This window comes from Ictidomys tridecemlineatus, chromosome 5 (assembly GCF_052094955.1).
Source record: "Ictidomys tridecemlineatus isolate mIctTri1 chromosome 5, mIctTri1.hap1, whole genome shotgun sequence".
In the NCBI taxonomy this organism is placed as follows: domain Eukaryota; kingdom Metazoa; phylum Chordata; class Mammalia; order Rodentia; family Sciuridae; genus Ictidomys; species Ictidomys tridecemlineatus.
Genome location: NC_135481.1, coordinates 191,753,193 through 191,776,515, shown reverse-complemented (window position 1 = coordinate 191,776,515; position 23,323 = coordinate 191,753,193). Strand labels below are relative to the sequence as shown.

The 23,323-nt window shown below is 43.2% G+C and overlaps 2 long non-coding RNA genes across 2 annotated transcripts in view; one reads left to right on the top strand and one right to left on the bottom strand.

Annotated features, from left to right (window-relative positions):
* Nucleotides 1-7,444: 7,444 nt before the first annotated feature.
* Nucleotides 7,445-14,908, top strand: LOC144378171 (uncharacterized). Its single transcript, XR_013439789.1, has 3 exons — nucleotides 7,445-7,717; nucleotides 13,854-13,962; nucleotides 14,354-14,908. It is a non-coding gene; the product is annotated as an uncharacterized LOC144378171 (long non-coding RNA).
* Nucleotides 11,795-23,323, bottom strand: part of LOC110598133 (uncharacterized) — a 44,292-nt gene continuing 32,763 nt past the window's right edge. Inside the window, exons 3-4 of the long non-coding RNA XR_013439787.1 lie at nucleotides 12,053-12,300; nucleotides 11,795-11,840 (exon numbers count right to left, since the gene is read on the bottom strand). This is a non-coding gene — a long non-coding RNA (uncharacterized LOC110598133). The remainder of the gene's footprint in view (nucleotides 11,841-12,052; nucleotides 12,301-23,323) is intronic.

Genomic DNA, 23,323 nt, shown 5'->3' with positions numbered 1-23,323 from the left:
TGGAAATGTCCTTTCTGGAAACATCTCTGTTGGCTCTGTCTCTTGGTTCTGATGAAAACTGACCCACGTGGGCCAAGAGATGTTAATGATAAAAAGAAATGAATCTGCTCCACAAAATGACCCACTTAATTAAAAACTAGAGGGGGCTAGGGCTGTTTTCTCTCACCAAATATGCCCCAGGTAAATAACATGTAGAAAGGACCAGGGCTTTTGGAAGAACGTTAGGGTCAATTCCAAGTTCTGACTTGCATTTGCTCGTCTGAGCAAAAGCGCACAGAAGAGACTAGCAGGGCTAAAGATCTCCCCATGTTGTCTTCCACCGGGAACGGGGTCCATGCAAAAGAGAACATGCCCCCCCCCCGTAAGGTTCAGGGTGGCCTGCACAGAAGGGGTGTGGCCTGGGCATGCTAGGGCTTTACCAATTATGTCAACCAGATGGCTCCCGTCATATGCAGAATGGAGGAAAAAACAAAAGTTCTCTTCTCAGCTTTTCTAAAAGACCTAAATTTCCTTTTTCTCTGAGTTGAAGTGGGAAGGCTGGAGAAGAGGAGACTTCTCTAATTTACTGACCAGTGGATTATCTCAAAGCTCCCAGGAGATTCAGAACCTCCGTCCTGGGTAGATGATAAACTCTACTGATTATTTTAACTTTGATTCTGTGGGAAAGGATAAGTGGGAAGTAGATAGTGAAATTTTAAAAAGTGATAATCAAGTTTGCCCTCTTTTGGTCTCTACCAGGTTCTGGATGAAAGCACATCTCCACTTCATTCCTTAAGAGTCTAATTCAGGCTAAAATGGAGATCCATCTGCAGTCAGACTTCCCGCCTGCAAATTCCAGGTTTGTCACTTGTTAGCTCTGTGATTTTCACCAAATCACAAAAATGTATCACGCCTTATTCTCCTCATCTAAACAATGAAACAAAAATATTCCCCACTCCGGTGTCATTGTGAAGATTGAGTGAGATCTTGGATATCAAGCAAGTGGTACACAATGTGCCACATGGTAAATGCTAAGTGAAGAACTGCTTCCAATATGAAGATACAACCCTGAAATATCCTGAGGAGGCAGGAGTTAAATCCATATCTATCAACCATGACACTGAGGCTCAGAGTGGCAACATGACCCAGATGAGAACATAGACGTGAAGCCACAGGGCCTGGGTCGGACTGGAGGTATTTTTCCAGGCTTCCATTTTTTTTCTCTCTAACTGTGCCATTTATTCTGTTGAACCATTTACAGGGGAAATTTTTGAGTATTTTTGTATTCTATTTTTCCAAAAGCATCTTAATAATCCTGATCTGATGCTGAGTCTGGACAAGCCATGCCACTTCAAAGACCACTGTGCAGGATGCTTGCTAGGAGTAGCAACATGGCAGCCAGTGTGACCACATATCAGCAGGCAGCAAAATTCCTGGCCTCCTAAGAAATAAAATCCTCCAAGCCAAAAATTTTCTCCTCTTCAAAATGACTGTTCCCTTTCCTTTACACACTGTCTATATGTTCATCATTTTATCCAAGAAAAACAATTGCTTAAAAGAATAGACAAACTCAAATTTTACAGAAAATGAACATATATGCCAATTTCGAAAGGTGAAGAATTCTTTGATACAACAACTCAACTCTTGGAAACAATCAGACAAATTATATGGCCAAGAATGTGTATCTTGTCTATGCCATACCACCCTGAATGTGCCAGATCTCATCTGATCTCAGAGAATGTTCATTTCCTTGTTTTAAAATCAACAATAATCTAAGCTTTCATCATTTGGGAATTAGAAAAAAAAATCAAGATGGTGGTTCATAGAATACCATCAGGGCATGAAGAAGGATGGGGAGATTCCTCCTGATGGCTTGGCCAAGAGAGCTTCACATTCGGGTGTGGACCTGAGCCCCCATATCTGAAGCATCCTGAGACCCCAGCAGCTATCTCTTCACTGTCATCCTCCAAGGGACCACTCCTCATGATGGCCATTGCTCCCACCCAGGGCCACGACATATTCCCATCTCACACAGGAACCCCAGATATTCCCAGACTCACCCTCCTGTTTCTTTAATTGATCCTCCAGAGTTAATTCTTAGCAACCAAACTGAGCTTATAAAAACACAAGTCAATTGGAGTAAGATGCAAACCACTTCTTATGGCCTGAAAAGGACTGACTAAACCGGATTCTAGCTGTCATTTACCTTCACAGGTGCTACTCTCCACCGTCCACACTGTTCTGGGAACCACCAACATCATGTCCTTCCCTCTCTCTGCCTTTGTGTTGATTGGTCCCTCTGCCAGGGGGAACTCACTTCCCAGCTCTGGACATAGTCTGAGTTTCATCTGCTTGAATTGCTCTTCAAGTGTCACTTCAGTGAGTCCTTGAGTCATCACACTTGTGCTCCTGGGCTCAGGCACATCATTCTCCATTGCAGGAACCAATTTTCATGGCACTTACTCACCATCCCCAGTATTTATTTTACATATTAATATATTACTGGTTGATGCGTTGTCGCGCCAGCAGTTCCAGGAAGGCTGCCTACTTCTCTGTTCCCAGTCCTACAAAACTACCTGCCTCAGAAACTCAGTAAACATTTTGTTAAACAAACAAAGACAAATACATAGGGGTCACATAGGCTTTGTTAACAGTGGTTAGACAGGGGCAGGCGGAAATGTGCACGCTTCCCCTTCTTTTCCATTGTCTTTGTTTTCTGATCTAAAAGTGTAAAAGTTACTCTTATAATAATGAAAAGCAATCATAGGTTAAGGAGCTTGTGTCTTTTGTTGAATAAATAATGTCAAATTAAGGAACCAAAACAAGATATCATCCTAAAAGAGCCCGTATGAACCTCCATGGCAAACTTCCTGCGAGATCTCAATTGATAAAGGTCTTTCTTTTCCCCTTCAATCAATTCTAAACTCCTCTTCTAAAGCCATTACGACTCAAATTCCAGAAGAAGACAATAAAGTTAAGTTTACAAACATGAGATATGAAATTTCTGAATTTCGTATTAAGGACTTAGAAGGTAAATTCATTCTCTTTGCTTTACCAGTATGGGCGTGTATTACTTTATTTTTTAACTGAAAAGTTTTGATAGTAAATAAATACCTTACAGTATAGATGTCTTCTCTTACTGGCTATCATTGTGACTTCATTGTTGAAATTTAAATCCTTATTTGCCTCTAAAATAATATTGGCTGTAAGACAAAGGATGATTTTGGCACTTGCAAATATTTCTGAGTATGGAAATCCTAGCAGGAAGGAACTGTCTGATAAATAGTCATTTGTGCTTAGCTGGACCAGAAGGAGCTTCTCAGAATTCCAAAGCCCAAGGGGGGAGAATGACAATGACTTCATCCTGGCAGCAAAGCTGAGGAGCAGCCTTTAATCTGAAAACTGACCCAAGTACAGTCATTCCACGTAAGGCTACATACAGCACGTCCCAGGTGAACCTATAAAGCTAAGTCACAACTTGTGGCAGCAAAGAGAAGTCCTAATTTTACCCACATGACCATATTTTTTTTTCAAAGCATTGAAAATTGTAAGTATTAGGGGCAAATATCACATCTGCTTATTTTCAGAACAAGACGTCAATTTAAGGAGATGTTTTAAACTGGATCTGGTGAGCATCACATTTGAAAGAGCATGATTCCATGGAACCCCTTCATGTGGAAAATGGCCAGTTTTGTGTGGGTCCTGAAATCATCTTCTACATTGTTTTGAGGATTTTTCCAATACAAAATATGTGTAATATTCTAATTGACATGTCAGTGGAAACATTGTAGACTTTGTGGGTAACTTGAAAAAAAAATATTTTTTTTAATGTATCTCAGAAACCTTTGCAGCACTCAAGTTAAGGAATGAATTCAAATGCTCCAGAAATATTCATTTGTTTTTTTCTCAAGTGTCCTGAAAAAGAACACTCTGATGAAATATTTGATGATGAAAACCCATTTATATTGGTAGCATTTCCACCATTAACCTTAGATCATCTCCTAAAGACAGCCACGGAAAGAAACAAATAAACACAGCTCATTCATCACAAAGCATGATAACAGGACATTTTATAAACAGAGCATTTTCCACCCAGAAAGAAACCATGTAATTTTAAGAGGGCACACAGTGGGTATTATGCAGGCAAACACAAAGTATTTGCCTCAAAATGTGTGCTGATGTGTATACTATGATTATCAAAAAAGAAAAGAGAAGTCTGATACCCTCAGGGTTTTTGAACAAGATCAGGGATATGTTTGCCTGATCTTTATGATGATTCTTCAATCCTGAAATTTATTGGTGTAGGGATGAATATGAAAATTAAACCATCTATAAGACTTCATTGAACATCCTGTGTTCCCAGCCAATTGTAGGTCACCCAATTGATTTAAATACTAGACACTGTCTCTGCCATCTCCTAGAGAATTTGAAAACTGATTCCATTTCTTTATGTCTTCAGAAGGGAGTTTCTGTTCCCTGGAAGGAACAGTATAAGGAGTTATGCTTCTCTCTTTCTCTATGTCCTTAACTATAGCAATGTCTGTACTGATAAAAAATAACTAGGCAGTACATCTTCAAATGAATGGCCTAGAATCCCTTTTTCTCTATCGTAGGTCACTTGGCCCTTAGGATCCAAGTATTCTCTTTTTTTTTTTTCTTCCTTCCATGTTATGGTTGTCTTGGATGATGGGCTAGGCCTGCCTTCTAGGTCCAATCTAGAAATTCATCTCTTTCTCCAGTATTGACATCCAACGAGTGTGAGGCAATCTTATCTCAGACAACTGATTTACTCCTAGAACCCTTTTTGTCTACTCTAGATGGGTTCTCAGCTACCGGGGAAGTACTGAGAGTGCAGGTGATATTAGAGGATAAAATTCAGAATGTCAGAAATTCTGTCCTTCTTATCACCACTGCAATCTCAATGTCTAGAAAAAGGTCTGCCATATAATTGGGTCTTAGTAATTATCAGTTGAACAAATTACCTGTTGTTGCAGGTTTGGAACACATTCTTCATTCCATTCTACTTTTTGATCTTCATATTTCTGAATATAGTAAAGTTTTAACTGGTTCTGAATTTGGTGGGAGACGAATATGACATATCACTCTTAAATATTTAAGAGATCTTATTAAGGGATCAGGAACTGGCAAGAAAGTAAACTTTAATTTAAAACAATTATGCACAGCAGGTACCATGTTATATTGATCTTGGTCATTACTATAATAGGGATTCAGTCAGAAAAGAGAGAAATGGGGGAAAACTATAGTGGTTCAGAACTTGAGCTAAGTTTTGAAATAATGGCAGATTTAGATATTGAGATCAAAGGCCAGGAACTTATTGCCATTGGCTCAAGGAAGGGACCCCTTTTATTTTACTTCTTGTTATATTACAATGTTGAGCACATAGCAGGCACTCATTAAATAGTAGTTGAGTTAATGGTATTGAATGGTAAAATCAAAACAGCCAGCTGAATACACTGTGGTGGAAATACAATACCATTGGAAGAGTACAGAGTGCATTTGAACTTTAGCTTCACTATTTATTAGCTTTATGATTTGGGACAATGTAGTTTTAATGCTTTCAGTCTCAACTTTCTGATAAAAAATATTGACATAGTAAGAGTATGTTCTTCATGGGGATAATAAAAGAACTTTTGATGGGTGCTGTGCTGGTGCCACCCAGATTTCTGCTAAGAGTGCCACTGGTCGACAGCTTCCACTCTCAGCCCAACCTGGGAAGTGACCTGTCAAAATGGCATGCTACAATTGGCTCATTAACAATAATTAGCTTGCGAGGGATGATTGTAGACATTGCTTTCCAACTCAGAGTTCAACTGGTAGCTTGAAATCAACAATGGTGGAAGTATTTATGCAAAAGGTCAAATGGTAAGAATGTGCAGCTTTGCAATCATCTCTGTTGCAAGTACGAGACTCAACCATTGTAGCAAAAAAGCAACTGTAAATCATATGTAGATGAATGGGTGTGACTATCCTCCCATACTTTATTTATAAAATCAGGTGGTGGGTCAGCAGGCAGTAGTATGTCAATTCCTTATTTTTAGATCACAAAAATCATCAAACATTACAAATCAGATTTTTTTCCCCCAGAATGACAGCTGTTCGACATTTACAGTTTACCCCAGGAAGACAACTCAACCAAGATCATACTCCCTCTCCAAGGGCATCTTAAAACCAGTATCTGTTCAATGCAGGAACACAAATCAGCCCTCTCGTCCATCTTAGACAACTATAAAGTGTCATCACACCTTAAGAACCCCTTGTGGGGTCAGTGGAGGCCCCTGTTAGGATTGTGCGGTGCTGCACAATTTCTTTCTGCCAACCCTGCTTCGTTGTCTTCTCCTTCTTCCATGATCTACCCTTCCCTCCCTTCTTGGCCAACACACCAGAAATTAGGAGTAAATCATACTATTTCCCGCCCATGGATCTGCCAGGCCTGATAAGGGAGGAAAGGGACTAAGGATGTTAGAGGACTTAAATATTAAAAACAAAAAAGTCAAGAGTGGAAATAATTCATATTAGACTAGATTCTGAGTGTTGAGCAAGGAAGAGGAAAATCCCGGTAGGTGAGGAGAGTTTGCCCATATGGGAGCATTTCCCCCAAATTTACCATGTTACACAGTATCAGTGACCTCAGAGGTCTAGAGTTGTCACTAACACATCAGTAGAACAGCTTGTAGACGCTGGCAATAAGTAGAAATTCCTGAGCTTCTTCGGAAAGTGGTAGAAGATGGAATCAAGAAGCTCGGAGAACTTGGTATGCTGCAAGAGGAGAATCCAGGGATTAGCTCCCTGGAGAGCCTCAGAACACTCCATGTCCAAAGCAATGAGGAATGTTCTGGAAAGAGGAGCATCAGCAGCAAAGAAAAACTCAGCCGTGGCTTTTATTCAGGCTCAGAGTGACCGGATAAGATTACAGAAGCAGCCAAAGCAAAGTGGTCCCCTCAGAAGTATTTGTATTTGCACAGAAAGCCCTCCATGGTATCTATCATGAAAGAGACAGTAGCAACTAAGTGCACAGAATGGCCCACCAGTTGACATCAGCCAGCCTGTCATTAGCACGACCACTGACACAAGGGCTCAGGAACAGAACAGCCCTGGAAGCAGGGATAAAGGCCACTTAGAGTCAGTGGCTAGACCTTGACCTACCAAATCGAATCTATCTACCTCTGAGGAATGGCCAGCCTGTCAAGAGGGGAGCCTAATCTGGACCTCCAATACGGCCATCCTTCTGACAGGTCTGCCTGCCGTTTTGTGGTAAGTTTGACACTTTGTACCATTTCAACCCTGGAAAATTCATTTCTGCTGGAATTTACAGGTTTTCCATTACGGGTTTGCCTTTTCTACCAATAGTTCCTTAGCTAGGAACATGAACTGAGGATTTATTAGTGTTCATCTTATGACACACAGTCCCACCAGAAGAGGACACAAGAGTCCCTGACCTTTAAGTTTCAGCTGCCACGTGGCTACTTTGAGCTTCTTGTGTCAAAAGCGTGACAAGCAAGAAAAGAGGTCATTATCCTGGCTGAGAATTCATGGTGAACATGGTCTTACACCCCTCATAACTGGGGGTCTGAGTCCTGATACTGGTGACCACCAAGAATGGCAGAGCATCTAGCTCCAAGAATGAGGAAATCTAAGAACATATAGGATACCATGAGGCTCAGTTGTGACCTGAAAAGCAGCTACAGGAGCAACCAGTTTATCCCATTAATCTTCTCCTGTAAGTATCCCCAAGGCAAAGACTTCCTCCAGAACCCTTAAACTGCTTACATAGACCTTACTTAAAAAAAAAAAAAAAAGTAGATCTGAACTTAAGGGGTGGACTGTAGTGGACACTTTGCTGCATCTCCTTGAACTCCTAGCTGGGTCTGAAGGTCAAACTTCATTAGCTGCAAAGAGTTTTGACACCCACCAGACCTGAGCTTTTTCTAGTATCCCAGATGAAGAGAAGAAGCACTCCTGAGATCAAACCCCCTTTCAGGAAGAAACCTGAATCTAATAACTGATTTATAGGAATAAAAAGGCCAGCCCCTTTTGCCCAACTCAAGACAATCCTGAAAGGTCAGGGCTGCAGGATTAGCTGAGACCATAATCATGCCTGCAAGCAGCCCCAAATCTGTCTTCCTTATCCTGACTCTTTCCCTTCCCTGATAAATGTTAAAACCTAATCAACTTCCACATAATCTCAATTGCAGTCTGCTTCCTGGGGAACCTGATCTGAAATATCATCAAATTAAATTAAATAAAGTGCCTGACATTAAAATAGGATCTCATCCTAGGTGGGCTGGATCTCCCACTACATCTAAGAAAACATGAGTTTCAATCAACAGTATTAATAATGGTAATAATAACAATACCTATTATTGCTAAGTGCTTACCTAATAGTAAACTAAGTGTTTTACATGCATTAACTCATTTTATCCTTTCAATAAGCCCCATTATAATCCACATTTTACAGGAAAGTGAAAGAGGCACAAGGGAGTTAATTAACTTCCCCAAGTTCATATGCTTATCCGTTACACTCTACCAGCCTGGGTTGGGATGTGGCTCTGAAAGAGACATATTTGTAAGAGAAGTTTAAGAACAATCCCTTTGCCTTTTAAGTCCTGTCAATCTAAAATTTGAACCTCTTAACAAGCAAAGATATTCTTTTATTGTATTTGAACTCCTTCATATTCTTTAAAAAAAAAACTCATCTGAAATCACTCTGAGAAGGAAAGAGAGGCTAGCCATTTAAAAATGTCTGTTAACAACAACCATTCTCTGTAAAATTTCTTTCTTGGAAAATGCACATATCATAGGCACAGAGTGTTTCAGAGGCATACATTTTCTAGTGCCTTGGCATTGGACTGAGACCCCAATGTTTATTGCACTTTGTCTAAATAACAGCTGGTAGATGCCCAGCCTTCATGACTCTGTGGGGCTGAATTTCCTTAATGATGATAAGATCGATATTCCTGCTCTTTCACATGACTAAATGTAGTGAATTCAGCTGAGGTGCAGTTGTTCTGGTATTCTGTATTGACAGAAACTAAGTCAATGTGAAATGATTTAGCAAAAGTTTAGTGAGAGTCTGCTCCATGCTGTCTTCATTCTAGTCACCACCAAGAACACAGCACACACAATGTTGCTATAGACCTGGAGTGTCCCACAAAGGCCTCTTGTGGTAAAGACTTTATCCCCAACAAGGTGCTTTTAGGAGGTGGTGGACCCTTTAAGAGGTGGAGCCTAGTGAGAGGTCTTCAGGTTCTTGAGGGTGTGTCCTGTTTCTTTCACTTCCTGGTGGTGAGGTGAGGTTGCCATACACTTCTGCCATGAGGCACCGTCATAGGATCAAGGGAAAGGAGCTAAATGATCATAAACTTGGGAACCTCCCAAATTGTGAGCCAAATTAAACCTTTTCTCTTTGTAAGTCTATAGTCTTGGGTATTTTTATAGTGATGGGGAGCTGAGTAACACAAACATATTCCTGAAAGAGTTCACAGTATAAGTAGATGGGTCTCAAACTTCAATCTTTTCTATACCACCCTCAACATTTTGGGGACTTTCACATGCTATGCACACTATAATATTCTTACTATATTTTAATCAGTTTTTTTTATTTTATAAAGTCACTTAAGAAAACAGAGAACCTCTGAAACTTTTTTTCTTTTAAAGGGTGTCTCTCTGGCCATAAAGAAAAGATGTCTGTGAACAAACAACGTATGTAGCTATAAACAATTTTTGAAAATCAAATTTTTAAGATCTTAAATCCTTGTAAATTTCATCAGTAATATATGTGCCACATTTGGGAACACTGACTTTTTAGGAGGACACAGGAACAAGAAGAAGTAGAGAAAATGAGGGGCTACTGAGGTTTTATGATGAAGGAATAATAACACAGTCTCTGGAGTTAAATGGTCTTGATTCAAGCCTTAGTTCTGTCACTTAGCATCTACCAATTATGTGATTTCGGGAAAGTTACTTAATCTGTCTGGTCCTCGACTTCCTGATCTGTGAAAAGGAATAACACAATATTTACCTCACTGGGTCTTGCTCCATGGGACTGAATGAATCAAACAGCCTTAGAACTGTGGCTAGGACATTACAGTGCAGTGCAAAGAAGGATCCTTCTTGCTATGACTGCAGGAGGCCAAATTAGTGTCCCAACTTTCTAAGTCCAGAAAGGCTCAATTCTCTCTGAGGGATTCTGCTCCACGGTGGAGAGGCCCACATATGACTGAGAGTCAGGCTTTTCAGGCACACAGAGTGGGAGATGGTGATCGTCCCGCAGAGATAAGGCTGAGCTAACATTGCCTTGTTTTTTCTCTTCTCTGGCAACCTGCGTCTTTGTAGAGCACTTGGGTTTTGCCTGCCTGGGTTCCCTGGTGACGGCACTTTGATCTCTCTTTGAAGACGCACTCTTTGCTCACTCTGGTACATGCAGATGGATGGGGTAGAACAGAGTTCTTCCCACTCCTACAGGGGCGTGTCAGGCAAATGGGCCCATCAGCCACCTGGTCCCAGAGATCAATGTGTATGAATGGAACCAACCAGAATGACTCTCAGGACCCTGTATGGAATCATCTCCAGGGTCGGGTGGGGGAGCACACTGTTTCCCTGGGGCTGCTGTAAGGATTACAGCAAACTCAGGAGTTTAAACAAAAGATACCTAGCTTACAATTTTGGAGCCAGGACTTCAAAGTCAATATAAGCATTGGCAGGGCCACACTCCCCATGAAGGCTCTGGGGAAGGATCTGCCTCTGGCTTTTCTCCTAGCCTGCTGAAATTCCTTGGCTTATAGCGGCATAACTCGGTCTTCACGTGGCTCTCTCCCTGGCTCCCTGGCATGTCTGTGTACAAACTGTTACATGGACACCAATCACACTTGATTTGAGGGCCCAGCCCATTCCAGCCTATCCCAGTGTGACCTCATCTTCACTACCTACATCTGCAATGACTTTGTTTCAAATAAAGTCATTATGCTGAGGAACTAGGGGTTATGGCTTGGGAATTTAGAATGAGGTACAAATTCAACACGTATCAAAGAAGTTCTTATTCCATTGGATTTAAAGTTGATAATAGGTAAGTCTGATGCTTCTTGGGATTCCAGATGACAGAAAAATACTCCCCCTGGGAATGGGGCAAACTCAGAGGAAAGAGAAACTGAAATACAGAGATACAGGTTTCCAGTGTCATTATTTGAGCACCTGGATTCATCCCTGCCTGAAGCTCATTCCTGAACTTTTCAGGTACGGAAGCCAATAACTTCCCATTTTTAAAAGCTAACGTTAGTTAGACTTTTGTTTCTATAAGAAAATAATAATAATCCAATCTAAAATCAAATTGCAATCCATGTTGATTTTTTTTAAAGAGAGAGAGAGAGAGAGAATTTTTTTAATATTTATTTTTAGTTTTCGGCAGACACAACATCTTTATTTTTATGTGGTGCTGAGGATCGAATCCAGCGCTGTGTGCATCCCAGGCGAGCACACTATCGCTTGAGCCACATCCCCAGCCCCCATGTTGATTTTTGTTTAGAAATTTTTGTAAACTAATTCCAGTTTCCATAAGCCAGGAGGATGGGTTAGAACTTCGAAACAGGTTTAAGCCAGTTTTGAAGAGCAACCTCTTTTTAGACACATCCTTTTACATCATGTGTAGTAGCTGTTAGTAGTTTGTGACATTTCTAGTCTGTCCTGGGTGTTACTAGTACCTGACAGGTCAGGCCTGTCACCTCCAGAAGAGTGGGAAACATCCACACAGCAGACTCTATGGTGCGGTGTCCCTTTGAGAATTACTGATGTCACACTAAATCTCATCAGCTGTATTTATTCTCTCTTCATCTCTGCCATTTGAGGCTCTTCAAAAAAAAAAAAGTCTGATTATTTTTACATGAAGATAGCTTCTCCTTACTCCAGTGATTTAAAAACTGTAAACCAAAGCTTAATTCCGGGGGTCATTATACTTGTCCTATGGCAAGTATAATTAAAATGTAAATCCCTCGGGGGGAATACCTAGAAAATTAAGGTTATTGTTGACATTATTATTAATTAACAATTATCAAATACTCACTTTAAAAAAAAATGCTTAGCCTTTGGATTCCGATGGTCTCCATTAGGCTCATTAGGTAATGGTGAAATAAAGATGAATGAATTCTCAAGCAGATGAATTAATGATGAAGGTGGTCCAGAAGAATCAACCTCGATTCTGTATCCAGCAGGCTTCCATCAGCCTGCAGCACGCTCTCTGCGGGCTAGATTTTGAGTAAGTGTTCGAATGAGATTAACTCTGGGAGCAGTGATTTCATCAGGAGATAAAGTCTGAAAAATAAAGAAGGAAAAAGACAAAGCCACATTAAATCCTTTCAGCGATAGGAAGGTGTCCCGGAAGGTGAGATCAGAAAGCAACCCTCTACGAAGTCTCCAAAATATGCTTCTATAATCTCATCACACACACAAGGGAATTTTCGAAGGGAGCATCTCATGCTGCTGATAAGACCATGCTCTGGAATCAATGAGGAACCTAGACCCCTTGCTTTAGATTTGGTGTGACAGTCTCGTGTGTTAAATAAATACCAATAAATTATTAAAACATATTGGTTGTATCGTAACACAGAGCCTTAACAATGTATTATGTCAGCATGTACAGTTCTCGCTCAGGGAAATTCTCCTCTTTAATTCAAGCACTGACATCTGTGCCAGCACAAAGCCTTTTTTTATTTGAGATTGACACATGTCTAAAATTGCTTAGATTTTGTGTTGTGCTCTTAATACGTGAAACCCCGGCAAATGAAATTCTATGCCACTGTGCATGAACAATGCCTTACAAAAAAAAAAGAAATCTTAGCCTGAGGGTTCAACTGGAGGATTGGAGAAACAAAAAGTGCTTTCACCACGATAGCTTCAAGTTGGGGGAATAATTACTTTGGTTGAGGAAAAGCGAGGGCCATTCCGAGCCCCCTGGAAAAAAAACAGTCTGTTTGTCAACCCTTAAATTAGATCATTAAATTCAAGATGGGTGTAGCCGGTGGATCCTGGGTGGTGTCGGCCGAATGGCTGCCTCTGTCCTGGTGAGGATGTGTTAGGCGTCATCGGCTGCCCATTCAGGAGGGTTTGTGCTCTGATTTTATTCTGACACACGGGGGTAATTATCTACCCTCATGGACCCTCCTCCCCCTAACACAGAAAATCCTCCAGTTTACTTTCCAAAAGCACTATGATACCTTCTTCTTCAGCTATTAACACAGTTTTATTTTCATAAGATTTTCTCAAAATAACATTCTAGTCACCCAACATTTGCTTGATGAACTCAAATGACACCACGTTACTGATAGACGCGGGGAGTCTGGACAGTGCTGGGCCTCCCTGGATCTGTATGGAAATCAACTCTCATGAGGCGCTTTGGTGTTTAACGTCTGACATCCAAACAGTCACCCATATATTCAGTTTTTGATGTGACATTTTTGTTTCAATCTCAACTATGGAGAAGAAAGGTCGTTTGCTTGAACAGTGATGGAGCTGCCCCTGCAGGACAAGTGGGGATCGTGAACACAAGGAGCACATGATCTTTAGGAAGGAATCCTCACTACTCGACGCCCACTCCCTTTCCCCCTAATCAACTGTCCAGGTTACTTTGGGTTTCCCCAACAAGCTGCTGTGCTTCAGGCCTCTGTGCCTTGGCACGTGCCGATGTGGCTATCTGGAGTGCCTCTCCTGTCGACTGGAAGGTCCCTGCCCATTCCTTCAGGACCGGCTCCAGAGTCTGTGAGCTCTTTCCTGGGGAGGACAGTGAGGGTGGGAATTGGGAACTCTCACCATGCTCAGCTGACAATGAGCCTCTACCAGTTTCTTACCTTTTGTTTCCACCTGCTTAGATTAATGCACACCGAGCCCAATTTCATGGAGCAGATGGAGCTGTAATGACAGTCTGGTCCTGGAGCCCTGCTTCCAGGCATCCAGCCACATACAGTATGACAAAGCCAGGTACGGCTGCCATTGTCCCCAGTGTTCAGATGGGAAGCTGGAAGAGGAGCCTCAGCAATTTGCCTGGTGAAACATAGTTAAATAAGTCACAGGCCCAGGACTCAGTTCCCGGATGCTGACACTGAACATGACACAATTAATTATTTGTCATGCACATATTGTTTTTCCAAAACCTCAGAGTATTTAAGATATGATTGGGAAGTGAATACTTGGATTATAAAGGCCTGGGTTATGCTACCTAGCCTCTTCTACTTGGTAGATGGAATGTAAAATGATGTACAATACAATCTTCCATAATGGGCACTCTATTAAATAAAGAGGCAGAATATCGACAGAATGATCATGCTAATAGAGAAGATAGTTAACATTCTGCATATTTGCTCTGTACCAGGTATGATCCTAATGCTGTGCAAGGGCCTTCTGCAGCTCTGCCCCAGGGTTTTATAGATGAAGCTCAGGAAAGATCCAGAAGACAAACTGAGAATCCAAAGTAAGTAGGGGTCGGGGTAAGTAAGTCTTGAACCCCAAGTTACCCCAAAGCTAGCATCGCAGAGAAAGCAAGCAGGCACACCGGAACTAAGCTGCCCATGAGTGCCATCTCTGTTTCATGCTCTATTTTGATAATGGAGAGACGAGGTTCTTGGAGTGCAGTTTACAGAGTTCTGATTCTCCCTGAGCCTCTGGTACTCAGGAGCTGGATGACCCAAGGCAAGTAGTTTTTCCTTCTGAGACTTGGTTTCCTTATCAAACCCATTCTGGTTTAGGGGCTGGATCAGCTTACAATTGATTCCAGGACAGACTCCTCCCCGTCTCCCCTTGGCAGCTCAGGGGTTTGGCAAGTGAGTCGGCCTCTGCCTAGGTCCTGGCTCCTGATTTTCCATGTTGTCTCTCCCCAGGTGTCAATGCAGAATGTCACCTCTCAGAGAGAACAACCTCTTTCATACCTCACCCCAATTCTTTCCTCTTTAGGATTTCCAGAACAGGAAGTTACAAAACTATTCTTCAACTTGTTTATTCCTTTTCCTCCACTGGATCATAAGAGCCCAAGGGTGGGGCTTGGGCTGTCATGACAACATGGTAAACCCATGTCTCCCACAGTATTGGGCACTTAGTGAGTGCTGTTCGGTAAATATTTTTATTGTCATTATTTTTAGCAATTCCAAAGAAAACCATTCCCAAAACATCTTTATCAATTTCAATTTTTCATTTGTATGCTCATTTCCAAATACCTCTAATTATCTTTCCACCCCACCCTATTCCCAACCCTTTAAACAGTCCTGATAATCCATTCAAGGGGAGGTGGGGTGAGGGCAACTGCCTGGCTGATTAGGCAATTAGCCAGGTTAGCAATTCTTTCTTGATCCAGTGAGTCACTGCAGACTCAGAACCAGCGCATTCCGACTGGAAACCACCCAGGCCCCATGGTGCTTGAGTGTTCCTGCCTCATGTGGTTTCATGCAAACCTTTGCATCGCTTTTAATTCCCTTTTCAAGTAATGCATACCATTTAATCAGGGTTCCCTCCCTTCCTATTGTGAGAGCCACGGGCTGTTTTATAAAACATGAAGACAAGAAACGCAGCTGACTCGAGATGGACTGGAGGGTTCTTTCTGCTCAGCCTGCCGAGTCTCCTTTGTTAGTGCCACTGCACTGTTTTGTTTCCATGGTGTATTTAGAGCAGACAGAGTGCAAAGGAGGAAAAGCAAGGGGGAAATGAACGAGTTTACAAATATGTTTAGTGATATAATTAAAAGAGCAGAAAGATGCTGTGTAAATAAATAGTGACGGGGGAGGGGGAACACCTCACCTGAGAAAGACTTGGGAGCTGGGGAAATGCAGGAACTCAGTAGGAGCAGTACTGCTGCTTGTAACCAGGCACCGCGAAGCTCCCCAGCACTGTAATGGTCAAGAACATTCTCTAGCCAATAGGAACTTGCCTCCAGGGGACCCATTTGGAATTTTCTCTCATAACTAGAAGGAAAGAGTTTTCTAAGAATCCTCTAACCAAATCTTTATCTTCAAAAAAAAAAATCACATCAAAGGTAATAATTGGTGCTTGGAAAAATTAGTAGCTACCACTGATCAAAGACTTGCCAGGCACCTTGTTAAGTACTTTATATGCATCTCATTTAACTCATGGGCAGTACTCTAACACTGTCATTATCCTCATTTTTCAAATGAAGAAAAACAGAGGCACAGTGATGTGAAGCAACTTGCCCCAGGTTAAACACATGAGGAGGCAGAACGTCCTGGAGCTGACTCTGCCTGGCGCTAGAGCCTGCCTTTGAGCAATCTTGCCATCCTGCCTCTTCAAAATCTCAGGACTTTTTAGCATTAACCATACGAATTTGCCTATCTTGAGTCATCTATAAAATCATGGCCATTTCATATGATTCAACCTGCAAAATTCTGTTGGGTAAAATGTGGAACTTTTCTTCCCCAATCCCACTGTTCAAAAAATATATACTTCCAGAACTTTCCTGTGCACAGGCCTACATTTATACATGAAAGCAGATGCACATAATTTTATATTGTGTTGTTTGTAATACTGGAAAGATGTGCTCAGACGTGTTTCTTAGACACCAAGGAATAGATATCCTTGTGCACTTGTCTTGCAGACCGGACCTCTAGAGGCAGAATGGCTACATCCTAAACTTTCCCATGGGCCGTAGCCCTTACTACACCTCTGCTCCCACACAGGGTCATCCCAATGCCCAGGTGCTAGTTCAGAGGGGGAACATCAGTCAGTTGAACCAGTCAGTTGAGGCACAGACGCTGGACCCTGGGTTGTAGACCACATGCGGGGCTTTTGAAGAAGTAACCCCAGTACTGACCTTCCCTCTGACTGACCTTCCCTCTGACCACAGCATAGATGTCTCAGATTTATGAATATTATTTCCTGCCCCAAAGAGGTCAGAGACCACTGGGAAGCCCTGGTTTGTTTCTTTAAGCCCAGGGAGACAGGCTGAAGCGAGGGAGTTGACCTCAGGGGTCTCTGCTGCCCTGAGATGAAAGGCCTGAGGTCAGAGACCTCTGCTAAGTCAACATTCTACTTGGTGTTCTGCCTGCTGTTTGGACCTTCAGTGGCTCTGCAGGCCAGGGGTCCCAACTCCTTGGGACAGTCAGATATTGGCTCAGGGTTGTCCAATGTTACCTTTGTCTTGTCCCCTTCGTCTCTTATATCTGGCTGCCTTAGTCCATCCAAAGAGTGCTACCGACTGGCCTTTGAGTCCTCTGGACGTTCCTTTCTGAGACCCAGAGCTATTGGGACTGGATTGGTGGAGCCTCTTAGGTTCCATGCTCTTGAGCAGAGGCTGCCTCTAACCTGCTCCCTGACTCCCTTCCCACTCCAGCAAGAGCAGCTCCAGGATAGACTGGCAGCTTCTAGAACATGCATTAGACGTGGTCACTCCTCTTCAATGTCTTCAGTGGCTTCCATTAGCCCTTAATAACACCAGCTCCTTCCTGGGCCTGTGAAGTCCTGCCTGATAAGTGTGTCTCCTGCTCCATCCCAGGACCCACCTTAGCCCACCTCCCCCAGCTCCCCCAGCTCTGGCCCAGGGGGGAACTCCTCCTTCAACATACTGTTTGTGTCTTCCAGCCACCCAAAGCGGTCACCCTGCTGCTGCTGCTTTGGGAAAACTCTCTTAATTTCCCATGGATGTCTTCATCTTTCCATCTCTGAAACTGAAATTCTCTATATTTTTTTTGTCATTTACTTATTATTTTCTATTTCTCCCAATAGATATTGGTCCACAAAAGCAGAGGCCACTTTTCAGGGTGATGTTTAGAACACGAGGCTCTTCCAAGAAGTGCACACAATGCCTGGTGCAAAAGTGGATGAAGTCCTTAGGTCTCCGTCTCACAGAGCCAGGGGTGATTATTAAGTCAAGGTTTCCCATGGCTGTGCCTTTGGGTGCTGTTCAGAGGGCTGCTTCCTTACAGAAGGAAGAAGAGGAAGTGGACAGGTCTGTTGGGTGAACGGAGCTGTATGTTCAAAGATGTACATCATTACGTCATATGAAAGTGAAGGGTTTTACAACAATGTCAACGCCATTCCTAGGAAAAACATCTAATACCATGCAGAATAACAGAATGGAATGCCAGGTCCCTCCCTCTCTCTCTCTCTTTCTGTTCTGGGAGTTGCACCCAGGGACTCATGCATGCTTGGCAAGCACTCCACCACTGAGCTACAGCCCCAGCTCTTTTTATTGGATTTTGAGACAAGGTCTTGCTAAGTTGCCCAAGCTGGCTTTGAACTTGTGATCCTTCTGCCTCAGTCTTCCAAGTAACTGGAATTACAGGCATGTGCCACCGTAACTCATTGTCAGGCATCTCTTAACTAGAATGAGATTAACTATAAGGAAGGTCACGAATGGGAGAATATAGAGCGAAGGCCATGGGGATGTGTGTCATATGCATGCACAATATGCCGCATTGAAGCCCACTATTCTGTATAATTTAAAAAGAGCATAGGCATATTATTTTACCCATTAGAATGATTTTAAAATAAAAAGAATATGAAGATTAAAAAAAAGTTAATTTTAGAATAACCTGTTTGACATTGCACTTGTTAAATAAAAAAAAACAAAAGAACTAAGAGATTTGTGTGTAATTAACATTGGAAAAATATGGGGGGAAAGTCCCTGAAAAGCGACTATTTGTATTTTCTGTTTCACATGTTTCTAGTTGCTTGAAATGAACACGTGTGACTGTCATTAAGTAGGAAAGACACTGGAGGGACGTGCAGGGCCAGCTCAAGTCCAGTCTGGGAAAGCAGAAGTAGAGGATGACTGTTTCTAAAGCAGGTAGAAACACTGACCCTTCAGCTGGGCAGTGACCACACCAGCGGGCTGCGATGGACAGTCTACCCCCCACCCTGGTGGGCTCAGCGCAATAGACGGGCGAAGTGGTGCTGGGGAGAGACGCCCTGCAGCTAGTGTCCCAGCCCAAGGATCTGGAACAGGGACAGCGAATCTCTGTGCTGCATCCCCTCTCTGTCGCCTGGACTCAGCTTCCTGCCTCTGCCCTGAAGACCCCCCGCAGGCTCGCTTACCCCTTTCCCAGGTGCGGGTGTTACCTCACTGCTTGCTCACCTCCTTCCTGTGGGAGCGGACTCTTGTCCGGTCTTTCCTTCTCACCTTCCAGAATTGGGAGTGAAGAGGTAAAGGGTGGGAGAGATCCAGCACAGGCGAGGGCACTCCATATGTCCAAATTACACTGTGGGACCCACGCTGAACCACGGGATGGGAGCCAGGCACCGGAGCCACACTCAGCTACTTCTGCAGTGTGAGAGTAGAGCAGGTTGGAGGGGTGGAGCCGTCTCAGAGGGTGGCTTATGAACAGCGGGAGTTATTTCTTACAGTCCTGGTGGCTGGGATCAAGGCCCAAGTCCTAGATCAAGGCGCGGGCAGATCATCAATTGCCTGGTAATTGTCTCCCCTTCTGGTTCGTCTGTGGCACCTTCTCCCTGCACCCTTAAGTAGAGGTGGTGGTGAGCAGGGTGGGAGTTGCTAGCTCTCTGGTCCCTTAGTAAAAAGAACAGTATGGCCCTTGTGACTTAACTCCCAAAAGTCTCGGCCTCTTAACTTCCTCCAACCGCACTTCCCAGGATGCTCAAGTTTTCTCAATCAAACCCACTTGCCCCACTCTGAGGCTAGGGAAGAGGATCCCTTCTACTCTCCAAAGGGTGGAAAGGGCATCCTCATTCATGCACAAGGTCCACTCTGTTCCATACGTGGTAGCCTGCAGGAGTTGCTCAGGTGCGTAGATTTTCATTGAACATTACTAAGTGTCAGGAATTAGATAAGATACAGATGGTTTTTCCCACACAGAGCTTGCTGCCTCCTTTGGTGATTTCCAAATTGTAGCACCTGAGCTAGCAATTTCAGAATGAGAATTCTCAGGCCCCACCCATGATCTACAGGGCAATAAATTCTAGGTGACACTCAGCCGCCTGTGTTTTTGCAGATAATTGGTGCCACTAATGCTTGAGGCCTGCTGGTCTGGTGGACTTTTTAAGTTAACAAAACACCTTCACAGTCATTATTTCCTCCAATGGTTTGATTTAATTATTTGAATCTCTAAATATAAAATATTTCCAATGTTCAGAAAATGAGTCACCAAGATGCATCCACTTTCCTTCAGATATCGCTTTAATTTTTGAAGGAAATGAAATTCTCTGGATTCAAATGAAATTCTACATCCCATCATTCTTTTTTCCACCTACCTTCCCCCGCAGGCCCCCAGGCAAATCACTACTATCCTGAAATCTATTTGTCACTTCCCGTAGGTCCTCTTTCTCCAAGTCTGACAAGGACAAGATACACCCTCCCATCAGAGTTGTGTTTTCTACTCTGTTACTACTACTCCATCCTGGGTAGTTCTCAACAGAGTTAAGATATCTTGTGATTAAGAACTGAGAAAAGTTTGACTGAGTAATTTGCAATGTCCAGAAAATAGAGGAGGAATGAGAGAGAAAGGTATGGGGGGGGCGGGGGAGGAGAGACACACAGAGAGAGAGAGAGAGAGAGAGAGACTCTGCTGCTCACATGTAAAATCCTGGGAAGGACAGTGGTCGTAAGAGAAAGAGAGAAGAACCTAGCGTGGGTCATGGTGAGAGATTGAGTTTCCTCAGATGAGCAACTGGGGTAAGAGGCAGTTGGCCACAAGAGAAATGGGTTCTGAGAAGTGTTGCTTTGGTTTGTACTTTTAATACTTTTTTTTTTTTTTTTTGAGAGGCCTAAAAAGGATCGGAATTTTTAAGTCACTACTTGGTGCCTAGCTTGTGCTGCTAGGTTGCATGTGCATCTATGAAGGAAGTAGGCCATCTGGGACCAAGATTTATAAGGGTCACTCTAGACCTGCCATTGGCAGAGGGGCAAAGAAGACCAGGGATCTGCCCCAGTGTTGGGGCCGGATTTGTTTAAGCCAGGATCGGCAGACCATGTCCTGCAGCCAGATCTGGACACTCTCATTCACCTTCCAATCGCCTTTGGCTGCTTTCTGGCTACAATGGCTATGTTAGCAGTTGTCCCCAGAGACTGAATGTCCCACAGAGTCTAAAATACTTACTATCTATCCTTTTACAAAATAAATAAATAAAAATACAATGATGTTGATTCTTGACTTAAATTTTGAGCCAAGAGTACAGGCTTCTTTCTCTCTATGAGGACTTGTTCAGGAGGGCCAGGAATCAAATCAGGCTAATTAGAGCCAACAAAATTCAAACCTGCGATTTGTGTTTATCTTGCTAATTGATATTGGAGTAGATTTGCTGGATCAGCGTAAGCATCCCTGTGAGAGACGTAGCTTGGCCGAGACCGGAGGCGAGGTGGAAGAGGCACCCGAGAAGTGGAGAGAGGGAGACTGGTCTGGAGCAAGCCCGTCTTGAGGCCCGGGGGCTGCAGCGACAGGACTGTGTTCTCTTTTGCCGGTTGTTGTTCACCTCCGTTAGGAGGGGGTTTCTTTTATGGGCAACCTGAGGTTTCCCATCTGGCTCGGAGAGCACTCACTTCTTTCTTCCTTTGACCTGAGTGTCTTCTATAAAGATCCACTAACCAAGAAGCATTTCCTGAGCTCTGGAGCCTTCTCACCGCTATGAAGATTAGTTCAGAAAAGTGAGAGCACAAGCAGAGGAACGCACTCCCAAGGAGACAGCGACTAGCCAAGACCAAGGGAGAAAAGAAAAAAGATCACTCACCAGGGGCCAGAATGAGACTCTAGAGATGAGCACTCTGATAGACATCAGCAAACACACAGACAGTTCTATGCAAAACCATAAATGCAAGGAAGTTTGTAGAGATTGTAAATCTGATTGCTGGGAACAGATTTTCTGGGAAGACTCCATGTGTGGGTCTTGGCCACCACAGAACAAATGCTGGGGTGGCAAAGGAAGCCTCAGCTTTCCCTCCTACTGGTCGGGTAATTTACCTTGTAGGTCGTTCTCCCAGCTGCAGACAGTGATCATCACCCAACAGTTACTTACTGAGCATCTACTACAAACATATGCACTGCTGTAAATACTAACCCCCGTCTCTCCAGCTGCAAAATTAGAAGGTGCTCTGTTTCCACCAGCGTCTTCTCTTTCTTACTTTTTCAAGAGAATTTAGCCCCCTTTATGATGAGACTCAAATCCTGGCTCTACCACTTTCTAACTATGGGACATTTCATCTTTATATCTTGATTTCCATTTCTGTGAAATGAGAATGATGACTGTGTCTCCCTCACTGGGATGTTGTGACATTAGAATTAATTAAACCGTTTAAATACGTACCGTGGTGCCAGGTACCTAATGCATGGTATATAAGTGTCAGTAGGTATTTTTATCATCATCATCATTATCATCCTCATTATCAATGATAATTTGGGAAAGTAAAGAGTTGGGTTTGAAATGGGATTCACTTTGTATATCACAACAACAACCCCTTGAATTTTATACTTAGGTTTAAGTTATTCTCACCTTGCTGAGCCTCTCTTTGGAGATGCAATCAATAGCCATTTCTTAAAATACCAGTTATGGTTTGGGTTTGAAACGTCACCCAACGACGTGGGTCTTGAAGGCTCCTTCCTGTGTAGCCACGTTCAGAGGCAGGGCTGTGGGGAAGGGGTGGGGTCAGGAGGGCTCTGACTTCATAGGTACGTTGATTCTTGGAGGGGTTAATGATCTGGATGGACTATTGGGAGGTGGTAGAAACTGCAGGAGGTGGGACCCTGTTGAAGGGAGTGGGTCCTTGGCAACTTCAACTTGTCCCTGGTCCCTTCCTCCCTCCCTGCTTCCATGAGGGGGAAGGTGTTCCGCCATGATGCTCTGACTCACCTCATGCCCAAAGCCATGGCACCAACCCACCATGGACTGAAAGCTCTGGAAGATAAATCTCTCCTCAAGTTGATCTTCCCAGGTATTTTGTCACAGAGACAAAAAGCTGACTAACACAACTACAGTGGTGTGTAGTTGTTTGATGGTTTCCCAGATGGGCATTTAGATGCACTGCCTGATTAGAGGGGCACGGCACCTGAGACGCTGTCTGTTCCTAAGAATCATAATCACCAGCTGCCATTTATTTGGTGCTTACTGTGTGCCAGGTGTGTGTTGACAACATATGTCCTGGGCTGCTCTTCACTGTGACCCTGTGGTGCAGAAAAAAATGCTAGACTATGTTATTGAGAAGGAAACTGAGGGTCAGGGAGAACCCGTCCACAGCTGAGGAGTGACATGGTGGAACAGAGTCCAGGGCTGCCTCCAAGGCTCACACAGCTCACTGTGACCCCATGCCATTCAAAGTACCAAGTTGAGTGACATTTAAAATATTCCTCACCCCAAATGCCTTTTCTTTGATCCAACACATTGTGTATGAAGAGCT